This window comes from Hyla sarda, chromosome 7 (assembly GCF_029499605.1).
Source record: "Hyla sarda isolate aHylSar1 chromosome 7, aHylSar1.hap1, whole genome shotgun sequence".
Taxonomy (NCBI): Eukaryota; Metazoa; Chordata; class Amphibia; order Anura; family Hylidae; genus Hyla; species Hyla sarda.
The window spans coordinates 76,096,720-76,115,811 of record NC_079195.1 but is presented as its reverse complement, the minus strand read 5'-3'; the positions used below and the strand labels follow the sequence as shown (position 1 = coordinate 76,115,811).

The window sequence follows — 19,092 nt, the reverse complement described above, 5'->3', positions numbered from 1 at the left end:
ATTTTCCCTATATGGGGCTGTATGAGGGCAATTTTTTTGCACCATGGTCTGTAGTATTCATCAGTACTACTTTTGCACATAAAAGACTTTTTGATCACTTTTATATTCAATTTATTCTGGGTTGTGATGTGGACATTATTTTACATTTACGCCGTTCACCATATGGGATCATAAACAATATATTTTAATAGTTTGGATATGTTCACGTGCAGTAATACCAAATATGCAGGGTTTTTTATTTCTTTTTATTTATAAAAAATAGAACAAGGGAATGATTTTAATCTTTATTAGGGGAGGGGCTTATGTGTGTTTTAACCTCTTAATGGCCGCGGACGTATATTTATGTCTGTGTCCGCCTCCCGTAATGTGAAGCTTGCTCAGAAGATGAGTACACGTTGCATCTGCTGGGTCCCGGCTGCTATCAGCAACCAGGACCCACGGCTGATACCGGACATCGCTGATCAGGCTGATGTCCGGTATTAAACTTTTAGACGCCGCAATCAAAGTTGATTGCGGCATCTAAAATGGGAGAAATCAATGCCGGTTAGCTCAGCGGAGCTGTTCGGGACGGCCGTGGTAAAATCGCGGCGTCCCGAACAAATGAGAGGACATGGGCTAAAAAAAAAGTGTAAAAAAAAAAAAAAGTTTATAAATGTGATTTAACCCCTTCCGAAATAAAAGTTTTTTTTTTCCATAAAAAGAAGAAAATATATAAACAAAAATAAAAATAAATGTGGTATTGCCGCATGCGTAAATGTCCGAACTATAAAAATTATAGTGTTAATTAAACTGTACGGTCAATGGCGTACTTTTAAAAAAAATTCTAAAGTCCAAAATTGCGTATTTTTGGTCACTTTATATACCCTAAAAAAATGTAGCAGGTGTAATAGAAATGTCACAGCAAGTCATTTTCTTAATACAATGTGTTATGCACTAGCCAGGTAGCTAGTGTTGCCACCTTTTTGCAAACAAAATATTGGCCGTGCTAATTTGCATAATTAATTATATATCCGTGGCATCACAGGATTCACGTATGTGGGGGAATTCTTTTCATAATACTTTTTTATTTCTCCTTATACGGCCCTGTATGAGGGCTCATTTTTTGCGCCTTGATCTGTAGTTTTTAACAGTACCATTTTTGTTTTGATGTAACTAAAACTCCCAACATGCCATTGCCACAAATGGAAACAACAACTCCCAGCATGTTGGACTATATATAGGAGTATATAGTATAGGTCAGTGTTTCCTCCAGCTGTTGCAAACTACAACTCTCAGCATGCCCGGACAGCCGTTGGCTGTCCGGGCATGCTGGGAGTTGTAGTTTTGCAACAGCTGGAGGGGCTCTGGTTGGGAAACACTGGTGTAGGTTATGGTGCAACATTCTGGGAGTTGGAGGATTGGCTGGATAAATACCGGCCATTGCATTTCAAGTGTTTTTAATATAAAAATACCGGCCAAGTGGCTGATGGGAATTGTTCAGTCCTGTATTTCACTCTTTCAGGATTTTTTTTAAATATATTTTACTAGCTAAAGGCTTCCTATGCACGAATGCATTATTAATTTGAGTTATAAAGATCCTTAATGCAATGTCCAAATGGTACCGCACAAAATTTGGAGTCGACTGGTTTACAGAGATATTTTTTTTTAGAAGGAATACTAATAGAAGCACTATACGATGATGGGGATCCATTACACAGACCAGTAGGGGCTCCATGTGTTCCCATATAGGGTCCATCCATGGGCCCTTAAAAGAATAAACAGCTGACTGCTGTATATGATTCTGTGGTGGATCAGTACAGAAGGTGCCCAGTCCTATCGGGCAGACTCAGTCAATGTCCCCTGGCCCCACACTCCTCAGAACTCTCTCTACCATATTAAGTTATGTATGGGTTAATGCAATTTTATGTAATGTATTAATATGTTATTGTGCCTTTAAAACACTGTTGCTAAGGGCTATGTTACCAAGGAAGGTGTAAGATGAACTTGTGACTTATCTGGCGAATGGGATCCCTCCAAATTGCTCCCTTATATACAAGGGAGGTGCTAGAGTGCTAGTCAGTGCATGCTGAGGTACAGCTTGTGTAATGACCTAAGAAGTTTGCCTGGTGTTCCCAAGGCCTAGTCACGCAGCCACGCATCTACTGCAATACAGGGGAGAAGTCTAGTCAAGATAGTCAAGTGTCATTTACTAAAGTCAGCGTGGGTTGCATAAGTCAGTCCAAGCTCAGTACAAGTCTCAGCAAGCCGATAAGCTTCCTTAAGTACACCGTGCATCTCCTTGGGCCTGAACTGTGCTGTAAACACTTTAACACCTTGTCTGCCTTAGTAAAAAGCCATTGTTCTGTAACCTTGCATCGGAGTGATTATTTGCCCTGTGCCTAGGAATCATTGGCTATAACTCGGGTGGTGGATTAGATAAACCACGCCCTGGCATCACGAACACAAAGGGTTAATGCCATCTGCCCTAAGGATGGAATTTCACTTGTTTTTTTTTGGGGGGGGGGGGGCGGATGCAAAAAAAAAGGTCAAAAAACGCCAATTCTGTGGCCAGATTTTAGCTGTAAATCAATGAAAAAACACAAAATTATTTTTCCACTTAGCATTTTTTTTAATCCTTTTGGCGTTTTTCAGCTCCTTGGCGGTTTTGCAAAGTCGCAGCATGTTGAGCCTATGGCATTTGTTTCCCTGAAATCGTGGTGTTTTGTCCCATGGAGAAGTCTATGGGAGTAAAAAAAACGCCATGTGGGTTTTAACTTTGGTGTTTTTGCAGGCGGTTTTTATTCATTTTTTGACTTTAGCAATCCAAAAAAGTGATGAAGATACCTTTTTTACTAAACTTTCATAGGGTACCATTAAAGAAATAATAATAAAAAAGATACAGTAGCGATGGAAAAAAAATTGTATTTAACAAAATTTATTTTTTATAACTAAATTTTTATTAATTTTTAAACAGGGATGAATTTATGTGTGCGGGCAAGGCACAAAAATTGTAGCAGACAATAATAAAAATGTAGTGTGTGTATGTTTTTACATTTTTTTTCTTAATTTTCTTAATTTTTTAGGTAGTACTACTACTCCCAGCATGGAACACAGTGTTCCATGATGGGAGTGGTAGTACCTGTACTAATGGACAGATCGCCCTGGCCCGTTGTGATCCTCCTTGTATAATGTATAGATGCGGCCGGCTGCTCTTCTATGGCCCCCTGCAATGGCGTATATAAACACCTATTCATATTTCTCGCAGAGAGCTGTGATTGTCCACATGGTTCCAGCCAATCACAACTCGCTGCGGGAAATATGAATATGTGTGTCACGATGCCGGCTGGCAGGAGGTGGATCCTCTGTGCCAGAGAGGGATTGGCGTGGACCGTGCTAGTGGACCGGTTCTAAGTCACTACTGGTTTTCACCAGAGCCCGCCGCAAAGCGGGATGGTCTTGCTGCGGCGGTAGTGACCAGGTCGTATCCACTAGCAACGGCTCAACCTCTCTGGCTGCTGAAGATAGGCGCGGTACAAGGGAGTAGACAGAAGCAAGGTCGGACGTAGCAGAAGGTTGGGGCAGGCAGCAAGGATCGTAGTCAGGGGCAACGGCAGGAGGTCTGGAACACAGGCTAGGAACACACAAGGAAACGCTTTCACTGGCACAATGGCAACAAGATCCGGCGAGGGAGTGAAGGGGAAGTGAGGTATAAATAGGGAGTGCACAGGTGAACACACTAATTGGAACCACTGCGCCAATCAGCGGCGCAGTGGCCCTTTAAATCGCAGAGACCCGGCGCGCGCGCGCCCTAGGGAGCGGGGCCGCGCGCGCCGGGACAGGACAGACGGAGAGCGAGTCAGGTACGGGAGCCGGGATGCGCATCGCGAGCGGGCGCCACCCGCATCGCGAATCGCATCCCGGCTGGAGACGGTATCGCAGCGCACCGGGTCAGTAGAGCTGCCCGGAGCGCTGCAGCAGCGAGAGTGAAGCGAGCGCTCCGGGGAGGAGCGGGGACCCGGAGCGCTCGGCGTAACAATGTGTATATATACGTCAGTGCAGGGGACCATAGAAGAGCGGCCGGTCGCATCTATACATTATACAGGAGGATCGCAACGGGTGTCAGGAGTGACATTTGCTGCGATCTGTCTATTAATGCAGGTACTACAGCTCCCAGCAGGGAGCAGAGTGTGCTCCATGTTGAGAGTAGTAGTACCAGCAGTTAAGGACAGATCACAGCAAGTGTCACTCCTGACACCCGATGCGATTGTCCTTTCTATTGCAGAGATGCGGAGCGGCTTTCTCCTGCACTCGCATTTCTTCTTTGTACTCCGGCCGGCCAGTGATATGAATAGAACATCACTCATTCATATTTCCCTCTGAGAGCGGGGATTGGCTGCCACCATCCGGCCAATCACCACTCTGGGCGGAAAATATGAATCAGTGATGGGAATTTCTATTCACATCACTGGCCGAAGTATAGTGCAGAGATGCGAGCGCTGTATACAGCCGCTCCGCATCTTCTATATTATGGACTATAGCATCAGGTGTCAGGAGTAACACCCGGGGAGATATGTCTATTATTACAGGTACTACTACTCCTATCATGGAAGAGTCTGTTCCATGCAGGGTGTAGTAGTATTAACTAAAAAATTTAAAAAATAGAGGGAAAAAAAGTGAAACACACATACACACTTTATCAAAAATTAATTAAAATTTCGTTATAAAAACAAAAAATTTTGTTAAATACATTTTTTCCCATCCCTACCCTACTGCATACTTTTTTTTTCTTTCTGGGTACCCAACAAATTTTGAAAAAAACGCCAAAGGGGCGAAAAATGCAAATTCTACTCAAATGCAAAATGACAGAAAAAGCGTCAGATGCAGGAAATTGCACTGGCGTTTTTTCTGGCGTTTTTCTCTGTGAATAAAATGCAGGGAAAAAAACAATTGGAATCCTAGCCTACACCCTCTGCCCTTCCTACACCCTCACCACAATTCCAGTGTGTTAGACTGAGGATGTGCAGATGCAGCATAACAGTAATGCACATGGATCTGACATGTGGTAGGAGAAACACAATAACAATAAGATACCAGCTCCATATCTTCTTAAATAACGATGAGCTTTAGCACGCATAGAGGCTTTAATTCCTAACATATTGTACTATGGCTCTGTTCTGTGTTTGCCTGGATCGGCTGCCAGGAAATTATGGTAAATAATTCTCTGTGTGGTTTGTTTTGTTAAATAACAAATTCTCATATGGACAAAGCATGTCCAATATGTGGGGCAGGAAGCTGACGTAAGACGTGATGCAAAGAACGAGGGGCCCGGCCCAGATAGGGGTTTTCACCCCCTGCAGCACTTTACTTCTTGGTTGCTTTGGTGTTTCTGTAGTGCGAAAGGTTATACCTAAAGCAGTGTTTTCCAAACAGTGTGCCTCCAGCTGTTACAAACCTGCAACTTCCAACATGTCCAGACAGCCTAAGGCAAACAGCTGGATGGAGGCACACTGGGGGGCAACACTGACCTATAGGGCAATATTTCCTGATCTACAGCACTCTGTATGTTGCAAAACTACAACTCCCAACATGCCCAGACAGCCAAATGCCTCTAGTTGTTGCAAAACTATAACTCCCAGCATGCTGAGTGTTGTAGTTTAGCAACAGCTAGAGGCACACTCTTTGGAAAACTCTGACTTAAAGTATACAGGGCATAGCTGTAGGGTTGCAGGAAATAAAGTTACACCTGTGGGGCCCCAAAGCTCCTCTGCCACACCAGTATTATAAATGACACATGGTAAGTGGGGGCCTTGTTACAGATCTTACAGAGCTTCAAGTTACACCTATACAGTAGTGTTGGGCGATATACCAGTTCATACCGAATGCCGTTTTTTGTAAAATGTTCTGTACGATATGAATTTTTCCTATACCACAATACCGATCGGTCCCCTCCTCCCCCTTCGAATGAATGAATTATCAGCCGCAGCGGCTGTCCCCACATCAGGGAACGAATCATATGTAACCTGTGGGCTTTGCTCCCCCCCCATCCTCCTGTGAGCCTCCGGCGCTTTAAATGAATGAGTTGCGTGTCGCGGCGCTGGAAATGATTAATAAAGGACATCTGTACTGATTCATTTTACATATTCCTGTGCCCGGGCTGCAAAAATAAACAAAATAAACTTTGAGTCACCTTCTTACATTCCCCAGTTGCGCCGGTATTTGCCTCAATGTTCTCCGCTACACTCTTCATGCTGTTTCCTGAGGATGGGAACGTGAAAGAGACGTCAGCATATCACCGGCCGCAGCGATGTCCATACTCGGCCCGTGATAGGCTGAGCGCACTGTCATGTAAGGAGCCGGCCTATCATGTCATGTAAGGAGCCGACCGGCTCCTTACATGACAGTGCGCTCAGCCTATCACCGGCCGAGGCGGGACATCGCTGCGGCCGGTGATACACTGATGGCTCTGTGACATTCCCGTCCCCAGGAAGCAGCATGAAGAGCGTAGTGGAGAACAGTGAGGCCGAAAATGGAGCAATAGGGGAACGTAGGAAGGTGAGTCAAAGTTTATTTTGTTTATTTTTGCAGCCCGGGCACAGAAATATGTAAAAATAATCAGTACAGATGTCCTTTATTAATCCTTTCCAGCGTCGCGACATGCAACTCATTCATTTAAAGCGCCGGCGACTCACAGGAGTATGGGGGGGAGCAGCGCCCACAGGTTACATATGATTAGTTCCCTGATGTGGGGGACAGCGCAGCGCTGCGGGTGATAATTCATTGGGGGGGGGGGGGTTTTGCTAGAGAAGCAGAGCAGCGCCCGCCGGGTCACATATGATTAGTTCCCCAGCGTGGGGGAGGGAATACCATTACATATCGTGGAACCGCGCCATAACTTAAAAAAATACTGTGATATGCATTTTTGGTCATACCGCCCAGCAGTACTATACAGTACCTGTTTTTGTTATTACATAAATCCAAGTGCATTGTATTTTAGGCCCCATTCACATTTTAGGGCTACATTACCAGTATACACTGGGATACCACGAAAAAGGTATACTAAAAAATACCACATTTCCCAAATGTATACTTTTGTATATGTTTACGAAACAGACCAAATGTTGTTACGAGTAGACTATGTATGGTTCTAATAATGAAGATATCCTTGTTATAAAATGTATGTCCTGTTCTGAGGAAAGGACATCAATATTAGAATGTTTGGGGTCTGTGTGACGTCCATGGTGCATGGACCTGCATTTCTATACATTCAGTAGCGACTGTGCAAGAGACAGCAGATCTGTCCCATTCATGTAAATGAACAAGCACCACAGCCCCGTCAAACAGCCGATTGGTGGATGTGCTGTAGGTCGGTACCCCACCAGTCTGATATTGATGGCCATATATTTTATAAGGCTGGATAACTTCATAATGGGTATGCTATGGTAAATGTTTGAATTTCTTTTTAAAGGAGATGATGAAAAACTCATAAGTTTCAGATCGCAGGGGATCCGACCGCTGGGGCCCCCTGTGATCTCCTGTACGGGGCCCCGGCAGCCCGCGGGAAGGGGGCGTTTTGACCCCCGCACGAAGTGACGGCTGACACACCCCCTCAATACAATTCTATGGCAGAGCCGGAGCGCTGCCTTTGGCAATCTCCGGCTCTGCCAACACGCGCTATCTGGCCAGCGAGCCGGGGCCCCGAACAGGATAACCCGGTGGGGCCATGCGATCTGAAACTTATCCCCTATCCTTAGGATAGGGGATAAGTTTTTCACCCCTGGATATCTCCTTTAAAATTATACTAAAATGAGATGTGAATGTTGTCCTACACTGATAAATTGTATCCAGTGCTAAGCAGTATAAACAGGAACCTGGTCAGGATGATTCCAGCAAAATCATCATGTAGGGTTTTTTCACACAGGCAGATTTAATTGATAGCCGTGTGTTTGAAATGGGATAGGCTCTCAGCTCTAATTTTCTCAGCAAATTACATTGACTTTAACAGGGTCTGCTGTGGATTTTCGGCAGCAGTTGCCAAAAATCGTCCGCAGAGAGTCCACCCTGGTTCAAACTCACGGCGGGAAGCACACTGCTTTCTGGCAAATAAATCTGCCTAAACTGACCCTTAAAGGGGTACTCTGCCCCTAGACATCCTATCCCCTATCCAAAGGATAGGGGATAAGATGTCTGATAGCGGGACTCCCACCACTGGGGACACCCGTGATTTTCCTGCGTTCATTTGGAGCATCAGGTGCAGCTCCGTAGGCTCGTGACATCAAGGTAACGCCCCCTAAATGCAAGTCTATGGGAGGGGGCATGAAGGCCGTTATGCCCCCTCCCATAGACTTGCATTGAGGGGTCGTGGCCGTGACATCACGAACAGGCATGACCGCAACGTTTCGAGCCTTTGCCTAGCATCGCCAGTCATCTGGCACGGAGCGAAGTTCACTTCATGCATCAGATGTCTGGGGTGCCGCAGCCGAGGTCAGACATCTTATCCACTATCCGTAAGATGTCTTGGGGGGAGTATCCCTTTAAGAAAGTTTTATAACTTTTCATAACACAAGATCCCTAGGCAGTCCCTAATCCTTTCCAAAACTCAAAAGATCAGTAGAGTACTGAAAATTCTACAGAGGAGATTCATCAAAACCCCTGTAGAGTAAAAGTTTTACAGTTTCCCATAACAACCAATAAGATGGCTTCTTTCATTTTCAGAGGCCTTTTAAAAAAAAAAAATAAAGAAGCAATCTGGTTGCTACGGGCAACTGCACCACTATTCCTCTGCGCAGATTTTGATGACTCTTCCCCTATTTGTTTAGGATCACTTACTAGCATTAATATTGCCCTCCGCAGAATATATGCTAGACATTTTGGTCAAACCTTGACCCTTCATCCTTCCACCACCATGAAATAATTTATTTCCTTCTAATTTATTGGTAAAATAAAGCCTAAATGTACGTTTTCAGAATATAAGCCTTTGTATTTATGCCTGAGTAATATGTGTATATACATTTATACATTTACTTCTATTTGAATATATCTGGCTTCCTTAAAGGGGTACTCCACCCCTAGACATCTTATCCCCTATCCAAAGGATAGGGTATAAGATGTCAGATCGCCGCAGTCCCGCTGCTGGGGAGCCCCAGGATCCCCGCTGCGGCACTGCGCTATCATTACAGCACAGAAAGAGTTCGCTCTGCACGTAATGACGCGCAATACAGGGGCCGGAGCATCGTTACGTCACGGCTCCGCCCATCGTGATGTCACAGCCTGCCCCTTTCAATACAAGTCTATGGGAGGGGGCGTGGCGGTCATCACGCCCCCTCCCATAGACTTGCATTAAGAGGACGGGCCGTGATGTCACGAGGGGCGGAGCCATGACGTCACGCTGCTCCATCCCCTGTATCGCCCGTCATTACGCACAGAGCGAACTCGCTCTGTGCTGTAATGATAGCGGGGTGCCGCAGCGGGGATGCCGGGGCTCCCCAGCAGCGGGACCACAGCGATCTGACATCTTATCCCCTATCCTTTGGATAGGGGATAAGATGTCTAGGGGTGGAGTACCCCTTTAAGCGCAATTGTCATGAGATTTTAGCCCCCCAGACTAATACAATGTTTTTACAGATGTCCATAACATGAGTGTAACCATACCTTTATGGGTTTTCCTCCTTGTTTTATAACTTATAAAATACATTTATCCAGCAGTCTGGCACAGTCGGATAGGAGTGGCTTGGGGTTCGCAAAGCCCCACTGCCGCTACACCTATCCTCTCCTTTCAACGATGGAATAGCTGTGTAGTAAGACGCAGCGCATGCGCCCCTCCCTTCCTCTAGTACTGCACCTGCGCTGTGAGCGCATAGGCAGCGGGATCGAGCACTCGCTCTGGCAATGTAGGGCGGTGGCGCGCGCACATCAGAAGGGGCGCATGCGCTGTGGATGCGCTGTGTCTTACTACACAGCGATCCCATCGTTGAAAGGAGAGGATAGGTGTAACGGCGGTGGGGCTTTGCGAACCCCAAGCCACGCCTATCCAAATGTGCCAGACCGCTGGATAAATGTATTTTATAAGTTCTAAAAAAAGGAGGAAAACCCATAAAGGTATGGTTATACTCATGTTATGGACATCTGTAACAACATTGTAGTAGTCTGGAGGGCTAAAATCTCATGACAGTTGTGCTTTAAAGGGGTACTCCACCCCTAGACATCTTATCCTCTATACAAAGGATAGGGGATAAGATGTCTGATTGCGGGAGTCTCGCCGCTGGGAACCCCCATCATCTCTCCTGCAGCACTCCGTGCTGCAGGAGAGATCGTGGGGGTTCCCAGCGGCGGGACCACCTCAATCAGACATCTTTGGATAGGGGATAAGATGTCTAGGGGCAGAGTACCCCTTTAAGGGCATTACTTTCCCTTTAAATAGTTATGCATTTTCTGCTATTTACATACAAGCGGCATATTCTCTATTTACCATTGTAATGTCACACATCTCATACTAATACAAAAGGACTGTTTGAGTAAAATGTTCTTTTTTGGGTAAATAGTGCCTGCAATTGTGATCATGTAGGGTTGTGCCGTCACATACACTATGTCACATGGGAGGCTAGTGGGAGTCAAAACAAATATGAACCCGGATGCCGGGACCTGCGAGATGTTTTCACACAGTATTTTGGAAAGGCTTGTTTTCTAAAATTTGCATGGTGCAATAAACATGTGAACTCTGCAAACACATGGCCCACAGACATCCAGGGACCTGAATGGATCTCTTGTTGTCCAAGTCGTAGCATGCCCTGCCAACCTGGCCTTGGGTCTGTAGCTCCTGAGAAGAGTCGTCCCCAGGGCTTCATATGTAATGAAGAGAGGTCAAATATTTGCCTGTAATGTTTGCTATATTACTATATTTCATGAGCAATCATCACAAGCTCCGATATTTATAGGAGAATTATAGCATTACCTCTGGTTGTTTGTATAGGAGAAGCCAATCCAGCAGCAATATACAGTAGCATCCTGCAACATTTTCCATTACCTTTCTGTTCTAATGGATCTTTCACTATACTGTGCTGTCCTATCCACTTCCCTATCTGCTCCAACAGTAAAAAAGAAAAACATTATAAATACCGTAAATAAAAATGCATAAATAAATCAAATTTAATATTTTGCCATTCATGCACACCACACAAAATTAAGCGGACTCATAGTTGTCGGATATTTTTATATTGTATGACATATATCACAGTGCATGGGGCTGTTCGAGTCTCCCTTCTAGTCTGTGACCAACCATTAGTTGCCTTAAAGGGGTATTCCAGGAAAAAAAAAATTATATATCAACTGCCTCCAGAAAGGTAAACAGATTTGTAAACGACTTCTACAAAAAAATCTTAATCCTTCTAATAATTATCAGCTGGTGAAGTTGAGTTGTTCTTTTCTGTCTGGTGCTCTCTGCTGACATCTGTCTTTCTCGGGAACTGCACAGAGTGGAAGAGGTTTGCTATGGGGATTTGCTTCTACTCTGGACAGTTCCCGAGACAGGTGTCATCAGAGAGCACTTAGACAGAAAATAACAACTCAACTTCAGCAGCTCATAAGTACTGAAAGGATTAAGATTTTTTTTATAGAAGTCCTTTACAAATCTGCTTAACTTTCTGGAGCCTGTTGATATATATAATAAAGTTTTTTCCTGGATAACCCCTTTAAATTGTGCTAAAACCTTGTACCAAAATCTTTGGCACACTGAATCACGCATTCGGTCATGCCTTTTTTTACCAAAGAGACACCAGAATACGGTTCAAACCTTATTTCATACCAGATCCTGTGGCAAATGAGGGGAAATTATTAGTTTCTCCCACCTTCTTCAATGTCACTCATAGGGCCTTACGATTAAGTGGTTCGCCACGAAACACGTCAAGTCCTTTGTGTTTGTCTTGAGACTGTTAGACCTTTGTCTAGTCTAAGTTCACACTGTCTGAGACTGTTAGACCTCCATCTAGTCTAAGTTCACACTGTCTGGGAAATAGACAGTTTTGATTTATCCTCCCGTGTTTTAGTTTCTTACCAAACACAAAGTATATTACAGAGTAGAAAAATGGTTTATAATAGAGTGATTTAACTGAATTTACATTGGTAACCTTTTAATATTTCTTATTTTAAGGGCGTTATCAAGGATTAGAAAAATAGAGGTTATTTCTTCATAAAACCAGCACCATACCTGTCCTCAGGTTGTGGGTGGTATTGCAGCTCAGTTCCATTGGAGTGAATGGAGCCAATATAAACAGGTGTGGTGCTGTTTTTGGAAGAAATTAGCTCTGTTTTTCTGTTCCTGGATAACCCTTTTAAGAATACTTGGAAATAGTCTCTAGTCTTCCAATAGCAATGTGTCTAACAGAAATAGTCTTATCAATGCTTTTTTGCTGTGAGAGATGGTTTATGTTATTCAGTGTCTTGTACCGGTGTAGTGCAAGTTACTGCCTGTTGTACATCTGGTTTTCTGCTGCAAAGAGGAGGGGAATAGGAAAGTCATGGCACTGGTAAGACTTATAAAATTCTCTACCTCACAAAAAGGGCTGTAACAGAAAACAGATCAGTGGAAGAAAACATTTCAAGGGCTGCGTGGGTATTCAGATTTACTACAGCATACTGAGAAACTGGGACACTGCTTCAAGAAATAAGGAATTCCAGCTTTCTGTATGATATGTTTATAGGAGTGAAGTTATAATCTGTTGTTGCTTAAAGAAACAGGGTTTGGTTAATGACCAAAAATCTGTAAAGACTTTAAAAGTACCATCCAGGCAGGCTAGTGAATAGTCTCCTATGTCAGCATTCTGTGGTTGAGAATGGCAGTATCTACAAGCCTGTGCAGCATAAGGCTATGTTCACGCGGGATGGAAAATCTGCCGTGTGCGCAGCGCAGCAGAATCCCATTTATATCAATGGGACTCTGCTGCTGCGGAATCTCCACATTGGAATTCTGCTCGGAAATTCCATCGTGTGAACATAGCTTAACGCTGTCACATTCAGGATCCTCACTGGTTATTACTAGATATTACTATTCCTGCAATGCAATCTTTAGTTCCAGAAACCTCTAAAGAGTCATTCACTGGCTAGACTGGGCTGTATTTGTAATCCACAATAAGCACTGCACTCTGGCCATTACTCCCAGGACACCCTCTCTCTCCTGACAGGCAGCAGCTCCACTGACACCATTTCCACCAGTCCACCAACCTGTAGGTCTTTCTGTGGCACCCTCTTCACACCAGAGCCAGCCCACAACATCTCTGTGCTGAGTCTCTCTATCCCTGATAATGCTGGCCTCCTCCACATGCTTCTTTTACTTGGGCTACACTCTACTGACCAGTGTCTAACACATGGTTCAGGTACCCTGTCACAAGATACAATCATGGTGGTAGTTGTAGTTTTGAAACATCGGGAGGGCCACAGTTTGGAGACCACTGGTTTAGTACAGCCAGATATCTGCAAAACTAGTAAAAGTTGACTTTGGAGTAGGTAACTACTCTTGTAATGTCATCCATATGTGGTAGCCACGGGGTGTTAGAAGTACCTTATCACATTGTGACGCCAGGGCACTGTTATCCTATACATGGCCCGAGGTTGGAGACAGCCTCTCCTGGGCCAGACACGGGGAGTAAACGAACACACAGCTGTAAGGTTACGGATAACTGTCTTTACTGAGCAGGCTGCAGGTGGTATTACACATACAGTATGGAACAGAGTGAGAGGATGTAGTGTAACCCCTTGGGAGCCCTGTTGCCTTGCTGGAACTTGTGGTGCATTCACCAAATAAATGAATACTGACTTGAAATACGGGTAGATTGATCCTGGTAGGTAGGGTTCTGTCAAGGTCTTGTAGTCTTTTCCGCCAGGGCATGAACTTCCACCGTGCGAGTAATCCCTGCAGAATGATTGGATAAAGTAGGTTTGATCTGGACCTTCTCTTCTACACACAACACACTGGAACAACACTGTTGCTCAGCAGAAAACTGCACTTAGACTGGGTCAACTCCTCCCCGGCTATACTATATGGATAAGAATTTAGGGGTTCCCATTGGCAGGCAGAGTCACATGGGGTTCACACAGCTCCTCTCTTAAAGGAGTACTCCGGCGCGCACTTTTTTCCTTTTATCCCGTCTGGGCTGCAAAATAAAAGAAAACACACTTTCTCTTACCTACCAACGAGCCCCCGGAGCTCCGGTACACTCCGGTACAGGTGTTCTGTCCCAGGGCTGTATTCTTGTTACTTCCTGTTAGCCCGGCACGTCACACAGAGCTTCAGCCTATCACCGGCCGAGGCGGGACATCGCTGCGGCTGGTGATAGGATGAAGCTCCGTGTGACGTGCCGGGCTAACAGGAAGTAGGAAGAATACAGCCCGGGGACCAAACACCTGTACCGGAGCTCCGGGGGCTCGTTGGCAGGTAAGAGAAAGTGTGTTTTCTTTTATTTTGCAGCCCGGACGGGATAAAAGAAAAAAAGTTCGCGCCGGAGTACTCCTTTAAAGGAGTAGTCCAGTGGTGACTCAGTGTCACGATGCCGGCTGGCAGGTAGTGGATCCTCTGTGCCGGAGAGGGATTGGCGTGGACCGTGCTAGTGGATCGGTTCTAAGTCACTACTGGTTTTCACCAGAGCCCGCCGCAAAGCGGGATGGTCTTGCTGCGGCGGTAGTGACCAGGTCGTATCCACTAGCAACGGCTCACCTCTCTGGCTGCTGAAGATAGGCGCGGTACAAGGGAGTAGACAGAAGCAAGGTCGGACGTAGCAGAAGGTCGGGGCAGGCAGCAAGGATCGTAGTCAGGGGCAACGGCAGGAGGTCTGGAACACAGGCTAGGAACACACAAGGAAACGCTTTCACTGGCACGATGGCAACAAGATCCGGCAAGGAAGTGCAAGGGAAGTGAGGTGATATAGGGAAGTGCACAGGTGATCAGACTAATTGGAACCACTGCGCCAATCAGCGGCGCAGTGGCCCTTTAAATCGCAAAGACCCGGCGCGCGCGCGCCCTAAGGAGCGGGGCCGCGCGCGCCGGGACAGGACCGACGGAGAGCGAGTCAGGTACGGGAGCCGGGGTGCGCATCGCGAGCGGGCGCTACCCGCATCGCGAATCGCATCCCGGCTGGAGGCAGTATCGCAGCGCCCCGGGTCAGTGGATCTGACCGGAGCGCTGCAGTGAGGAGAGTGTAGCGAGCGCTCCGGGGAGGAGCGGGGACCCGGAGCGCTCGGCGTAACAGTACCCCCCCCCTTGGGTCTCCCCCTCTTCTTAGAGCCTGAGAACCTGAGGAGCAGACTTTTGTCTAGGATATTGTCCTCAGGTTCCCAGGATCTCTCTTCTGGACCACAACCCTCCCAATCCACTAAAAAAAAGGTTTTCCCTCTGACCTTTTTTGATGCCAGAATCTCTTTGACGGAGAAGATGTCTGAGGAGCCGGAAACAGGAGTGGGAGGAACAGATTTGGGAGAGAAACGGTTGATGATGAGTGGTTTAAGAAGAGAAACGTGAAAGGCATTAGGAATACGAAGAGAAGGAGGAAGAAGAAGTTTGTAAGAGACAGGATTAATCTGGCACAAAATTTTGAAAGGACCAAGATAGCGTGGTCCCAACTTGTAGCTAGGGACACGGAAGCGGACATATTTAGCGGAGAGCCATACCTTGTCTCCAGGGGAAAAAATGGGAGGAGCTCTTCTTTTCTTATCCGCGAACTTCTTCATGCGTGATGAAGCCTGTAAGAGAGAATTTTGGGTCTCTCTCCATATGATGGAAAGGTCACGAGAAATTTCATCCACAGCGGGCAGACCAGAGGGCAAGGGGGTAGGGAGGGGGGGAAGAGGGTGACGGCCGTACACCACAAAAAATGGGGATTTAGAGGAAGATTCAGAGACTCTGAAGTTATACGAGAATTCGGCCCATGGAAGGAGATCTGCCCAGTCATCCTGGCGGGAGGAAACAAAATGTCGTAAATAATCACCCAAGACCTGGTTAATTCTTTCTACTTGTCCATTGGATTGGGGATGATATGCAGAAGAAAAATTTAATTTAATCTTGAGTTGTTTACAGAGAGCCCTCCAGAATTTAGACACGAATTGGACGCCTCTATCCGAGACGATCTGCGTAGGCAACCCGTGAAGACGAAAAATGTGTACAAAAAATTGTTTAGCCACCTGAGGCGCTGAAGGAAGACCAGGAAGAGGGATGAAATGTGCCATTTTGGAGAATCGATCAACGACCACCCAAATAACAGTGTTGCCACGGGAAGGGGGTAAATCAGTAATAAAATCCATACCAATCAGAGACCAAGGCTGTTCGGGGACAGGCAGGGGATGAAGAAAACCAGCGGGCTTCTGGCGAGGAGTCTTATCCCGGGCACAGATAGTGCAGGCTCGCACAAAGTCCACAACATCCGTCTCCAGAGTCGGCCACCAATAGAAGCGGGAGATGAGTTGCACAGATTTCTTGATGCCCACATGACCTGCGAGATGGGAGGAGTGACCCCATTTGAGGATTCCGAGGCGTTGGCGTGGAGAAACAAAGGTCTTTCCTGGAGGAGTTTGCCTGATGGAGGCTGGAGAAGTGGAAATCAGGCAGTCAGGAGGAATGATGTGTTGCGGAGAGAGTTCAACTTCCGAAGCATCCGAGGAACGAGAGAGAGCATCGGCCCTAATGTTCTTATCGGCAGGCCGAAAGTGAATTTCAAAATTAAATCGGGCAAAGAACAGAGACCACCGGGCCTGGCGAGGATTCAGCCGTTGGGCAGACTGGAGGTAGGAGAGGTTCTTGTGATCGGTGTAAATAATAACTGGAAATCTTGATCCCTCCAGCAGATGCCTCCATTCCTCAAGTGCTAATTTGATGGCTAGAAGCTCTCGATCCCCGATGGAGTAGTTCCTCTCCGCCGGAGAGAAGGTCCTAGAAAAAAAACCACAAGTGACAGCATGCCCGGAAGAATTTTTTTGTAGAAGAACAGCTCCAGCTCCCACTGAGGAGGCATCAACCTCCAATAGGAAGGGTTTGGAAGGGTCAGGTCTGGAGAGCACGGGAGCCGAAGAAAAGGCAGACTTGAGTCGTTTAAAGGCGTCTTCCGCTTGAGGAGGCCAAGACTTGGGATCGGCATTTTTTTTGGTTAAAGCCACGATAGGGGCCACAACGGTAGAAAAATGTGGAATAAATTGCCTGTAATAATTGGCGAACCCCAAAAAGCGTTGGATAGCACGGAGTCCGGAGGGGCGTGGCCAATCTAAGACGGCAGAGAGTTTGTCTGGATCCATTTGTAGTCCCTGGCCAGAGACCAAGTATCCTAGAAAAGGAAGAGATTGGCATTCAAACAGACATTTCTCAATTTTGGCATAGAGTTGATTGTCACGAAGTCTCTGAAGAACCATACGGACATGCTGGCGGTGTTCTTCTAGATTGGCAGAAAAAATCAGGATATCGTCCAGATATACAACAACACAGGAGTATAAAAGATCACGAAAAATTTCATTAACAAAGTCTTGGAAGACGGCAGGGGCGTTGCACAGGCCAAAGGGCATGACCAGATACTCAAAGTGTCCATCTCTGGTGTTAAATGCCGTTTTCCATTCATCCCCCTCTCTGATGCGGATGAGATTATAAGCACCTCTTAAGTCCAGTTTAGTAAAGATGTGGGCACCTTGGAGGCGATCAAAGAGTTCAGAGATGAGGGGTAGGGGGTAGCGGTTCTTAACCGTGATTTTATTAAGACCGCGGTAGTCAATGCAAGGACGTAGGGAGCCATCTTTTTTGGAGACAAAGAAAAATCCGGCTCCGGCAGGAGAGGAGGATTTACGGATAAAGCCCTTTTTCAAATTTTCCTGGACGTATTCAGACATGGCAAGAGTCTCTGGGGCGGACAGAGGATAAATTCTGCCCCGGGGTGGAGTAGTGCCCGGGAGGAGGTCGATAGGACAATCATAAGGCCTGTGAGGAGGTAGAGTCTCAGCTTGTTTTTTGCAAAAAACATCCGCAAAGTCCATATAGGCCTTAGGGAGACCGGTTACTGGAGGAACCACAGAGTCACGGCAAGGGTTACTGGGAACCGGTTTTAGACAGTCCTTGGAACAAGAGGGCCCCCAACTCTTGATCTCCCCAGTGGACCAATCCAGGGTTGGGGAATGAAGTTGAAGCCAGGGAAGTCCAAGGAGAATTTCAGAAGTGCAATTGGGGAGGACCAAAAGTTCAATCCTCTCGTGATGAGATCCGATGCTCATTAGAAGGGGCTCCGTGCGGAAACGTATGGTACAGTCCAATCTTTCATTGTTTACACAATTGATGTAAAGGGGTCTGGCGAGACTGGTCACTGGGATGTTGAACCTGTTGACGAGAGAGGCCAAAATAAAATTTCCAGCAGATCCAGAGTCCAAGAAGGCCATAGTAGAGAAGGAGAAGGCAGAGGCAGACATCCGCACAGGCACAGTAAGACGTGGAGAAGCAGAGTAGACATCAAGGACTGTCTCACTTTTGTGCGGAGTCAGCGTACGTCTTTCCAGGCGGGGAGGACGGATAGGACAATCCCTCAGGAAGTGTTCGGTACTAGCACAGTACAGGCAGAGGTTCTCCATGCGGCGTCGTGTCCTCTCTTGAGGTGTCAGGCGAGACCGGTCGACCTGCATAGCCTCCACGGCGGGAGGCACAGGAACGGATTGCAGGGGACCAGAGGAGAGAGGAGCCGAGGAGAAGAAACGCCTCGTGCGAACAGAGTCCATATCTTGGCGGAGCTCCTGACGCCTTTCGGAAAAACGCATGTCAATGCGAGTGGCTAGGTGAATGAGTTCATGTAGATTAGCAGGGATTTCTCGTGCGGCCAGAACATCTTTGATGTTGCTGGATAGGCCTTTTTTAAAGGTCGCGCAGAGGGCCTCATTATTCCAGGATAATTCTGAAGCAAGAGTATGGAATTGTACGGCATACTCGCCAACGGAAGAATTACCCTGGACCAGGTTCAACAGGACAGTCTCAGCAGAAGAGGCTCGGGCAGGTTATTCAAAGACACTTCGGATTTCCGAGAAGAAGGAGTGTACAGAGGCAGTGACGGGGTCATTGCGGTCCCAGAGCGGTGTGGCCCAAGACAGGGCTTTTCCAGACAGAAGGCTGACTAC

The 19,092-nt window shown here is 46.5% G+C and overlaps 1 protein-coding gene and 1 long non-coding RNA gene across 7 annotated transcripts in view; one reads left to right on the top strand and one right to left on the bottom strand.

Moving 5' to 3' along the window:
* SH3PXD2A (SH3 and PX domains 2A) overlaps positions 1-19,092 on the top strand; it is a 373,845-nt gene that overhangs the window by 256,159 nt on the left and 98,594 nt on the right. The window lies entirely within an intron of this gene.
* The window catches only part of LOC130281937 (uncharacterized), a 59,173-nt gene that overhangs the window by 29,421 nt on the left and 10,660 nt on the right, over positions 1-19,092 (bottom strand). Inside the window, exon 1 of one of the 2 annotated variants that reach the window (XR_008846170.1) lies at positions 10,928-11,044. The exons of the other annotated variant lie outside the window; for it this stretch is intronic. This is a non-coding gene — a long non-coding RNA (uncharacterized LOC130281937). Of the gene's footprint in view, positions 1-10,927; positions 11,045-19,092 lie in introns of those variants that run through there. 2 annotated transcript variants of the gene reach the window in all.